Genomic DNA, 10,517 nt, shown 5'->3' with positions numbered 1-10,517 from the left:
TCCTTTCCTCAACTGCTTGGAAAGTGCTTGGTTCGCCATCGCTTCTACCTGAGATGAGAAATCTGACAGGCTTCGATAAAGCAACCAGTCGACCGTTGGGGATCCTTCCAAATTTTCCTACAACTTTGAGAAGTAAAACCATTTATCTGAACGTAATCGTAGTCCAAGGACCTTTATATTACAATCTACTCCTTGTGAGTGACTACGTTTATAGCATGGGAGCTATTGTTTCCTCACTCTTTCGAGTAATGCTTTTTCCGCATGAAGGCAGAGTGGTCTAGCTCATAGACCAGCTTTCATTCCCTAGCTCACACATAGCTAATAGTCAAATGCCATCCCTAACTGGTATTTTTCACAAGGAATGTCTCATCAATCTCCAGTCAATCCACCTAATGAACGTGAGTGATTCGGTGAATGTGACTAAACCCAGGGGGCATGCACCCTGGTCTGATTCGGTAGAAAAACTTTGGGTATAGGGTAGGTTTCCGCGAAGGATATATGACTAGTCGGACACACCCGTCCATTTAGGAAAATGGGATTAGACCGGAATAAGATTCCCTCTTCAAGGTTAGGTGATTGGAGCTAGAATAACCTTTGTCTGATGGACTAAGCCAAGGAAGTGTTTCTGTCTACTACGCAGATGGAACCATCTTGTGGATGCAAGAACTTCTATATTCTAGCCTGGAAACTCTATTTTGCTATACCTGGGGGCATGCAAACCTTTTTGCACGCAAGTGAAGAGCGACCAACATAATGCTAACCCCATAGTTTTTACTGACTTCAACTGCTTAAGTTAGGCGATTGGCTTGATCAACCATTCACCTTTGTAAGGGCCAAATGGCACCAACAAAGTAAAGGAAGAGTTTTCCTACCTAACCCCGGTAGTTAATTAACCCCTAGGACAGTAGTTGGTCGTTCCTAGCTTGCATGCAAAAGGATCCGGAGCAAATTTTCAAATGGGGCAATCTCCCTAAAAAATGAACCTATCGATGAGACATCCTTATTATACGACTGGCACGAGCAATTTTACGCAAAGTTCAAGCTTGTTAAAGAATAAACCTATCAATGAGCATATGTTCCACCAAATTTTAATCTCATTAAGAAATGAACCCACCTTCAGTAAATAACCATTGCGATCGCATTATCATCCGCTTTTCAGCCTTGGTCATGTTCTTACCATCACCTCCACTTTGTTTTTAGCCGATCATACACCTCCATTTGATTGTTTACCCCTTTTGAGGAACAGCTGCGACGAGTGATTCTGTTAGCCATCTTCTTTACACTGCCATGATTGGAAAGTTCCAAACCTTACCTGGAACCAGCTGCTACCCGAAAATATCACTCGTCCCTCAAGAAATGAGTCTCCTTTAAGCTCTTTTCATATGACTCATAAAATATGAAAATATTGCCGAGAAATTGGCCTCTCCAGCTCGTTAAAGTGATTGGAAGTGCTATCCATCCTCTAGATTTTAATCTTTTTGGACCTAAGGGATCATTACACAAAAAGATCGAGCGCTTGTCTTGTTCGGTTCATTAAAACTATCAAAAATTCATCCCTTTTGTATTATTTTATACTTTTTCAGACTTAAGGGATTATATGACGAAAAAGGATTACTGGAGTTTCCTTTCCATCTCTTTCCAGACTCTCTAAAATTGAAAAGGACTGAGTTATCTTTGTCGTTAAACTCATTAAAACAATAGCAACAAACTTGTCCATGCAGACAAGAGCGAGTTTCATTATCGCTAGGCTTGTTAAAACATAGCGACAAGTTTGCCCGAAGGGAAAATTATAGAACAAGCATATGTTATCCTCCTCAAGATTGAAAAAAATAAAGAGGTACTGGTCAGCAATGACTGGGGAAAAATTGGGAAGAAAACTTGAAGAAACTTTATTGGTAGTAAGTCGCTCTTGAACATGACACTTTCACTCCATCACCATGATTGAGTCGGGTCGGGTTATTCTGTTCACCGGTCATATTACCATTGGTCCACCGTACCATCCATTTTGGGGTTAACGCTACCAATCCATTTCAGTGTCGCCGATATGTTCAAGAGAAGTTGCTCAGAGAATTCACCAACCCAGCTTGTGTCTCATCTACTGCAATACCTTCACCCTTCATTCTTTCATGACCGCCACCCTGAACCTTGTATCATCAGATCGTTTTCACCTCCACAAAATCATTTTCTCCGTTCCGTGTCGTAGATATGGAATTCATTAATTCCCTCGTACAAAGGGTCACTTCTTGTCGTCATCAACTCATTATCCAAGCAGTCGACCTTGGAACAACCCTTTCAGTAATTTGAAGCTTGCATGCCTCAATGGCAAGTTTCTCACTTCTGGCGACAGGTTTACATCAATGGCCTTCGACTGAAATATTTTGTGTGGTGTTCAACGCCAAGTCCCATTTTCACACCACATGAATTGCACTGTCGTACCTCGAGGGTCATCATCATTATTGGTGATTCCTCTCGTGCCTGTTAACAGCTTACATCATTGGCTGGTAATCAAGTGATGTCTTTCCATATTCGACTCCAGAACATCTTTTCACATGGATCGACTTGTACTTTGGGCGAAGATTGAACGAGTTTTGAAGACCCCAGATCTAGTTTCATCCATCCAGGCTGCGATATATTCAGGAAAATAAAGACATCAAATGTAAATCATTGCTGCACAGATAATCATCCAAGCCAAAGGATGATGGCTCTACCAGAATCATCAGTCTGCCACATAGACGGTTGTCTGTCCTATGTACATAAGAATGAATTTATAAAGCTAAGCATGGGAATGCCCGCCTTAGCTAGATCATGAAAATATTATGAAGATAATGTATTGTGTTGTATCTTATTACAGGTCGCCTTCCAATTCGAAAAACCTCGGATCCTCATGATAAAGAATTTCACCCGACATTAAAAGATTTACGACCTCATGCTTTAGGGGGCAACTGTTATAGACATATTTGGGCACTGCAACCCCAATCACATATGTCCATAAACCAAGGGCTTATAATTCCCTAAAATTGTTGCTTCATACCCTAAGGGATCATGGTTAGCTGATTACATCATCTCCTAGAAGTTCTCCATGAAAAACTGCTCAAAACTGGTCAAAACTGGACCATCTCACCTGCTCCATGGTCAAAGTGCGATGCATCCCACCTAATTCACACGGGGGGTGTGATGCATACTGAAAAGCCCTTCTATGGGGTGCGATGGGCAAGAGTAGACAAATGGCAGAGATAGTTTGCAAGGTGGATGATCATGGAATCTTCCAGAAACTTCTCCTGTGACACTCCTCTGAATTCGCCCAAGGATGAGTAAGAGATCATGAAATCTCCAAGTGGAATTGAGAACTATCAGAGAAATGACACTAATCATAAACCTAGAAGCTGAATCACCCACCTGCAAACATCTATATATGGATCCTTCATCCTAGAGATCCAAAAGGCTGGAATCTTGTATTTTGTAAGGAAGTGTTGTTGGTTTCTTTGTGGAACATCATAACGTTGGGTGATCTAAGCTTTTCATGAGGTGAAGAAGGGATTTCATGCTGGGAGGATGACGCTGGGTCAGATCAATGGGTTGTAATCCTCTCTTCTACTCTTTCTATCAATAAAGCTATTTGAGTTTTCCTCCACATTCTTGTATGTCTAAGTTGATATATGCATTTGTGTGGTCAATATATATCTGATCCTATATTTCTTATGATTGTAGATCTCTATGCTTTGATGGTATTACGATGCTTTGACTCTACCAGTGTTCTTTGAAGTGGGACAAGTGAGGAAGGAGTGGCAAAGATCTATCAAAGGAGAGAGGAAACAAGCAAGGAGCCAAGTGAAAGACCGAGGTTGGTACTCACTACTTCTCTCTCATCTACTTCTCATAAAGGAAGACATAAGTAACATTAGTTTGTTTGTTTCTAAGATAGCTACCCATCTTAGTGGGACTAGCAGCTCTGACTAGACACTAGATTTCCCAATAACAACTTCTGATGGTGATCATTCTGCAATTTCCCTTGGGTCTCTATGAACTGGAGGGGTTGGTGGTCTGTGTGGATGACCGTTTCCTTCCCCAAAATGTAATGTTTCCATTGTCGGCAGGCATACACAATGGAATACATCTCTTTGTCATAAGTGGGATAGTTCCGGACTGTGTCTGAAAGTGTCTCACTGTGATATGCCACTGTGTTGGGTGTGGAGCCTGATTATCTTCTATATTCAAAGGTATCGCCACCTAGGACCCCAGTTCAAAATGGGGGCGGCAACGCCGCCCGTAAAATATTCGCTGCAGGGGGGGTCCAGTTGGGTTTGAAGGCAATCTTCCACACATCGGAAGGTTCGATTGGTACCTGGTGATATCCTAACTTCCAATCGATCTTGCTAAAATATTTTGCCCCCTTCAGTTGGTCCAGGAGGTCATCAATCCGTGGGGTCAGGTTCCTATTAAGGACAGTGATCTTGTTCAGTGCTCGATAGTCAATACAGAATCTCCAAGTCCCATCCTTCTTCTGTACCAACACGATTAGGCTCCCACAGGGCGATGAACTTGGATGGATGTGACCTTTCTGTAGCAGCTCCTGAATCTACCTCTGGATTTCACTGTTCTCCAGAATGGAGCTCCGATAGATGGCCCATTAGGCAGCGGTGCACCTGGATTCAGATCAATGGAGTTCTTGACCTCGCAGGGCAAAGGAACCCCTGTAGGGGAGGTGAAGATGTCCTCGTACTCCTCCACAACCTTGTCCATCTGTAGTTGTCATGCGGAGGGGCCTTGTGTGGAGGTCGTGACCACCGTATTCTTCTTTCCTTGAGGGCGTATCATCAGGAAAACAAATTTCCCGATTTTGGAAATGAGCTTGCTGTATTGTTTTATAGTAACCAAAGACATGGCGGTAGGCAGTGCTACCTCCGGTATCCTGTACAACTTATTTCCCAAAGTAATAATAATAGAACGAGGCCTTGGTTCATACATAGCATGTCTCTTCAACAAGTATGGTTGTCCTAATAACACATCACAAACTTCAAGGGGAGCAATGTCACACAATACCTCATCTGTGAAGGTCTTGATGTTGTATGGAAGGCGACACTGCTAGCTCACGCGAAGATCCCGTCCTTGGTGAAGCCACCCGATGGTGTACAGTTGTGGATGTGTTGTGGTTGGTAAGCCCATCCACTTCATGACCTCTACCGAAATGAGGTTCATTTGGCTCCCGCTGTTGACAATGAACTATAGCGGGGATACCTTTACCCATATCTGGGAGTGGAAGAGATGCTCCTGCTCCTCTGGATCTTCGTGGTGGAAATGGTGGCGTTGGGCTTCGCATCGTTAATCTGCTTCCCTTTGTCATTCCCCTTGTTGGGTTCTAACTCAAAGTCAGAAATTGCATTTGATTCTGAAACCTTTCGCTCAGCCACCGGTGATTTCTTGGCCCGACACTCACTTGCGTTGTGAGTGGAGCTCTTATGGAACTCACATAATTTTCCCGTGTCCTTTTTTGGCTTTGCGGCATTGTTCTTTGCCTGTAGCTTTGGTGGGTTGTCTTGGGCCACCCCGCCTTGGCTTTGTCCCTTGTTCTGCAGTTTGGGGGCAACTTTCCCTTGCTTGGGATTCGCAAATCCAAAGTCTCGCTTCTTCTGTTTAAACTTTTGCTCGACCTTGACAGCATATCCGTATGCCGTGGTGAGCAAGGGGATGTTCAGGAATTATATTTCTTCCTGGATGTACTTGTGCACACAGCTGTGGTATTTGAGTATCAAATGCTGCTCCGAATCCTTGATACCCAACTTTGTGCGAAGGGTATGGAAAATATTGGTAAACTCTGACACGTCTTGGTCCCTTCCCTGCCGCAGCGTGGTCCACTTTATGTATTGATCCTCATAGCTTTTGACAGGGTAGTACTACTCCTTGATGGCATCCTGGAATGAATTCAAGGTAGGTGCGGCTGAAAATAGTGAGCCGGTACTTTCATCCTTCTACTCGCAGTAGGTTTCCCACTAGTCTTTAACGTGGGGGGCTACTTTGAGAAGAGCGAAAATAATCTTTTCCCGACTTGAAAAATCATGAACAGAAAAATAACCCTCTAGAAAATCTAACCATTTATCGACGACATTTGCATCTATTTGACCCTCGAATGTGGGGATTTCAAAATTAACTTGTACCTTAAATGGTGTGGCGTTTCCAGAGTAGCTGTGGGAAGCCGATGCGTCGCCCATGGGTAGCCGCTGAAGGATTTGGGCAAAGTTGTCCATCATCGCGTTCCTTTGTCACTTGAGGGCTTCTTCGAGCAAGATTTTGATAGGATCTCCTGCTCCCTCATCTTTCTTTTCATCTGCCATGGGAGGTCGTTGGGTTTTTCGAGGCTAGTCTTGCAAAGGTTCGAACACTTCAAGCCCTAACTCCTTATATCGCGACCTCGTTGGGGACATGCAAAGAAAAACAGAGAAAAAGCAGACCGCTTTGATACCACTGATCCGGATTTAAACAGGAACGCAAAAAATTACAAAGATAACCATAAACACAAAGATGCAATGGATATAATACTTCATTTCATTAATGTAAAATTCCGAGATACGCTTACAGACAGAAAATGGAAATAAATAGTTAGGGCGATGGTAGCTTATCTCTGAGAAGAGATGTGGTGGCTACATGTCTCTGAACTGTGTTACAATGAGGCTCGAAGGCCTATTTATTGTTGAGAAACAATGGAAAACCCTAAACATCCAAAAACCTAACCCTAGAAGATGAAACGCCAAACTGTGGGCCCCGTTTGGGTAAATTGGTACATCAACTTCTCGGGGTCGTAACTTTGGCATACGATCTGCGTTTGATGCATAAAATATCTCGTTAGAAAGATATATGCAAGAAATACAACTTTGGGAAGAGCAACATCCATCCATGGACTGATGTTGCTCCCAGTTTTCTCAAAAAACGTCATTTAGGGCCTCAAAACGGTTGCGGAAGTTCAAGACCCGAAAAAATGCTAAAAATAGTAAACTATGCTACAATTAAGGAAACTGAAAAGCTGAAAGAAACAATGGTGGGGGTCCAAATGAACTTGGCGAGTGACCACCAATATCCACCTGGATCATTCCTCCCCCCTTAGGAAGAAATGGTCCCCTTTGCGTTGAGTTCCTCCATGAGATGAGGAAACTTCTGCTGAACTTGGTCCCTGTTGAGCCACTTGCCCTGGTGAAGGAGTTGGCATGCTTTGAAAACTCGATACAGTTGGATGTTCTACTAGAAAGTGTGCTTGATCTGTGTGTCCATGATCCGATCAATTGCAACTTGTTCTATGCAATCTGGATTTAACTCTGTGGGTGTGAGTTGTTCTGCAATGTCGGATGTGTCTAGTAATGGTGGAAAGTATGGCCGAAGGCGGTCCACATTGAACACTGGGTGTAGGCCAAGGAATGGGGGAATGCTGAGCTCAAATGCATTGTCTCCCATAGCCTTGGAAATTGTGTAAGGACCATATCAGAGTGGAATGAGTTTCCGATAGGCTCCGGTAAGGCGTTCCTTTTGCAAATGCAACCAGACTTTGTCGCCCACCTGAAACTTGTGTGGCACCCGATGTTGATCATGTCGCTGCTTGTACTTGGCATTTGATTTCTCCAGAATGTCGTGGACTTACTAGCGAATATGTTGGATGTGCTAAATGAAGCTTTTTGCCTTATCTGTTTCAGATCGAACATGAGCCGAATCTGCGTGAGTAGTTGCAAATGGCATGGCCACATCAATGGGACATAGTGGCTAGAATCCGAAGCCCACCTAAAAAGGGTTGTGCCTAGTTGAGCTATGGAGAACCCGGTTGTAGCTGTGCTGAACATAGGGGAGGCTCTCATCCCATGTGCATGGATTCTTCGAGTTGTACATGCGCAGAATGTGTACAATCATCCTGTTCACAACCTCTATCTGGCCATCAGTTTGAGGATGGAAGGCTATGGATTTAGTGAGTTTGGTGTCCAGAATCGACCAGAGACTAGACTAAAATGTAGTAAGGAACCTGCTGTCCAAATCTGAGATGATAGACTGTGGGATCCCAAAGTGTACCCACACTCATCCAAAGAAGAGTTTAGCAGTGGCTTCTACTGTGATATTCTTCTTGCAGGCCGCCATAATGGCCATCTTTGAGAACCTGTCGACAACCACAAAAACACAGTCATTTCCATGCTTAGTGGAAGGAAGGCCTAACATGTAATCCATGGGGATGGATTCCCAAGGTCGACTAGGGGTAGGCAGCGGGGTATAGAGGCATTGCTTCTTGACTGTCGATTTGGCAATGGCGCAGGCAGTGCATGATCTGATGTACTTCCGACATCCTATCGAAGATTCAACCAATAGAAATACTTCTGCAGTACTGCCACCATTTTCATGACCCCGAAATGCAAAGCAGCCCGACTGTAGTGTGCTTCCCAAATCATCTTTGTACGCTCGCTTGAAGCAACACAAAGATGATCCAGGTGGCATAATAGGGCATCATGGAGGTGCAAATTTGGAACATGCCGACCCTCCAAGAGTGTCTGGTATGTGTGGCCAAATTCTGGGTCGCTTTTGTAGAGAAGTGGAAAATCAAAAGTCTCGTGCCCACAAGACTTGAGCATGGTGTTTAGTGACATGATTGGTGTTCGACTGAGGCAATATGCAACATTATTGGTGTTGCCCTTCTTATACTTGATATTCAAATGGAACTATTGCAGGTATGTGGACCACTTCTGATGGCAATCATTCTATAATTTCCCTTGGGTCTGTATGAACTGGAGGGGTTGGCAGTCTGTGTGGATGACCGTTTCCTTCCCCAAAATGTAATGTTTCCATTGTTTGTAGGCCTGCACAATGGAATAAATCTTTTTGTCATAAGTGGGATACTTCCGGACTATGTCTGAAAGTGTCTCACTATGATATGCCACTGGATGCCCATGTTGAGTAAGGACTTCCCCAATAGCATAGTTAGAGGCACCGGTCTTGACCTCAAATAGTTGTTGCAAGGCTGGCAATGCGAGCACGGGTGCTGAGCAGAGGCGATATTTCAACTCTGTTAATGCCTTCTGTCGAGTTTCATACCAAAAGAATTTTTCTTTCGCTCCTCCCTTGGTGACTTGACTCAAGGGCCAAGTGATATGAGAAAATCCCAACACGAACATGCGGTAAAAGTTGGCAAGACCTAGGAAGCTGTGGAGCTCCGTTAGAGTGGTTGGAAAGGGCCAATCCCAAGTGACTTGGATCTTGGCTGGATCCACATGCACCCCCTGTTCATCAATAATGTATCCCAGATACTGAACCTGGGTCATGCCAAAACCGCATTTCTCCAAATTGGCACATAACTTGTGTTGCCGTAGTGTTTGGAGAACCTATCGGATATGGAGGAGGTTCTCTTCCCAACTCTGGCTGAAGATCAGGATGTCATCCAAGTATACCACTACAAATGAGTTGGTGAATGGCCGCAAGATGTCATCCATTAGCCTCATGAAGGTTGCAGCAGCATTCGTCAATCCAAAAGGCATAACCAACCATATGAAAAGGCCCTCCTTGGCTTTGAAGGCAGTCTTCCACACATCGGAGGGTTCGATTGGTACCTGGTGATATCCTAATTTCCAATCGATCTTGCTGAAATATTTTTCCCCTTCAGTTGGTCCAGGAGGTCATAAATCCATGGGATCGGGTACCTATTACGGACAGTGATCTTGTTCAATGTCCAATAGTCAATACAGAGTCTCCAAGTCCCATCCTTCTTCTGTACCAACACGATCGGGCTCCCACGGGGTGATGAACTTGGACGGATGTGACCTTTCTGTAGCAGCTCCTGAATCTGCCTCTTGATTTCATCGTTCTCCAGAATGGAGAGCCGATAGATTGGCCCATTAGGAAATGGTGCACCTAGGGTCAGATCAATGGATTGCTTGACCTCATAGTGCAGAGGAACCCCTGTGGGGGTGGTTAATATGTCCTCGTACTCCTCCACAACCTTGTCCATCTGTAGTTGTCGTGCAAAGGAGCCGTGTCTAGAGGTCGTGGCCACTGTCTCCTTCTTTCCTTGAGGGCGTATCATCAAGAAAACAAATTTCATGATTTTGGAAATGAGCTTACTGCATTGTTTTGCAGTAACCAAAAAAATGGCTGTAGGCGGTGCTACCTCCGGTATCCTGCACAACTTATTTCCCAAAGTAATAATAACAGCATGGGACCCTTATTCATACATAGCATCTCACTTCCACAAGTATGGTTGTCCAAATAACACATCTCAAACTTCAAGGGGAGCAATGTCACACAATACCTCATCCGTGAAGGGCTTGATGTTGTATGGAAGGAAACACTCCTGGCTCACACGAAGATCTCGTCCTTGGTGAAGCCACCCGATGGTGTACGGTTGTGGATGTGTTGTGTTCGATAAGCCCAGCTGCTTCACGACCTCTGCCAAAATATGGTTCTTTTGGTTCCTGCTGTCAACAATGAACTGTAGTGGGGATCCCTTTACCCACATCTGGGAGTGGAAGAGACACTCCTCCTCCTCTGGATCTTCGGGTTCC

This window comes from Pinus tabuliformis, chromosome 3_2, assembly GCF_031772625.1.
Source record: "Pinus tabuliformis cultivar Carrire ecotype Pingquan chromosome 3_2, CPIR1, whole genome shotgun sequence".
Classification (NCBI taxonomy): domain Eukaryota; kingdom Viridiplantae; phylum Streptophyta; class Pinopsida; order Pinales; family Pinaceae; genus Pinus; species Pinus tabuliformis.
Note: the sequence above shows the minus strand (reverse complement) of the source record.